The sequence below is a fragment of the Martes martes genome (assembly GCF_963455335.1).
Source record: "Martes martes genome assembly, chromosome: 17".
Lineage (NCBI taxonomy): Eukaryota > Metazoa > Chordata > Mammalia > Carnivora > Mustelidae > Martes > Martes martes.
This window is the reverse complement of record NC_137905.1, coordinates 43,354,332-43,356,111: the sequence shown is the minus strand read 5'-3', so window position 1 is coordinate 43,356,111 and position 1,780 is coordinate 43,354,332.

The following is a 1,780-nucleotide window of genomic DNA, read 5'->3' as shown; positions in this document are numbered from 1 at the left end:
TACCATTTCTTCACTTAAATTTCCTTGGGACCAAGGTGTCTGCACTATTAAAAACTCACTGCTCTAGTCTCCACAATAAAAGTAATTCATGGGCTGTTTGTGCAGTCCATATAACTCCTTTGGCCCTCAGTGTCTTTAAATAAAAAATCTGAGCTACCACTTAATAATCAAGAGCTATTGGGTTGCCTGGGTGGCTCAGTTAGTTAAGTATCTGCCTTTGGCTCAGGTCATGATCCCACGGTCCTGGGATCGAGTACCACATCAGGTTCTCGAGCCTGCTTCTTCCTCTTCGTCTGCTCCTCCCCCCACCTCCAGTTTGTGCTCTCACTCTCTCTCAAATAAATAAAATCTTTAAAAAAAACCTAAGAGCTATCACACACTAAAAAAATAAGTAAAACATAAAATATCTGGATTCTCTCAAAAAATCAGAAGAACTGGCAAAACGTGGCCTGTTTCCTCACGTCGGTTAGTTGCAACTGGGGACTGGGTATCATCTTCTTTAGCTACTGTCACAACCAGGCTCATTTCTATTATTCTTTTAATAGGTACCTATAATTTGTTCGTTTCTTTGGTATGCTTGCTTGTATCTTCATGGATGACACCAAAAAATAGCTTTCCTTTTTGGGTGTCCTAAGATGGTGCTAATGTAAGATTATATCTGAGTATGAGATGTCTAACTCTGTATAACAAATAGTGAAACACCTGATGTTTTAGAGGCACTTGGTGGTTAAGTGTCCAACTCTGCTTTTTGGCTCAGGTCATGATCTCAGGGTTGGGAGATTGAGCCCCAACTTGGGCTTGCCCTGGGTGTGGAGCCTGTTTGAGATTCTTTCTCTGTCCCTCTCCCCATCTCTCTCCTCCTCTAAAACAAAACAAAACAAAACAAAACCCCAAAACCAGTCGATAATGTTTTGCCTGAAAAGAATTTGGCTTGATGCTTCATTAGCAGTAATAGCTACTATATCACATTAAATTTCTTTTTTTCTGTGTGTTTATAAATCTTCCAAGAGTTCTGAGTCAGTGCTGCAGTTTTCATTTTCCTAAAAGATAGTGTAGGTTTTCAAATGTATCAAAAAGAAGCACTGTATTTAACATTTTAATTATTTATTTTAAAACATTTTAAAGATTTTATTCATTCATTTGAGATAGAGACAGAGAGAGAGCATGGGTGGGGGGAAGCAGCAGACTCGTCGCTGAGCTGGGAGTCCAATGCGGGCCTCGATCCCAGGACCCAGAGATGCTTAACTATCTGAGCCACCCAAGTGCCCGTTTATTTTTATTTTTTTTTAAGATTTTATTTTTAAGTAATCTCCACAACCAACTTGGGGCTTGAACTCACAGCGCTGAGACCAAGAGTTGCATGCCCCATTTAGTAAGCCAGTCAGGCACCCTAATATAACATTTTAAATGAGTAACTAATAAGCGTTGTTTTGTGTATTTATCCATTTTCCAAACATAATGCTGTTTGTCTTTTCATACTTTTTCATCAGTGTCACAATGGTTTGTTTATATTCTTGTTTTTATGTTAGGCATTATATGATGTAGTAAAAAGGATGCCAGTCTGAGTGAAGTCTTTCCCACATGCTACACACGTTACTTTTACCGCCAACACTTAGGATTATATCATGTTCCATAGGAAGTAAGTGATGATGGAAAATTTTTTGAATTCATTACCCTGAGTGTGTCTTTCTTCTACTTTATGTCCTGCCTGATGTTCAGCAAGGTCTGTAGAAACTGTTGTTTTTCAACAAATAGCACTAATGACAATGATGAATAAAAT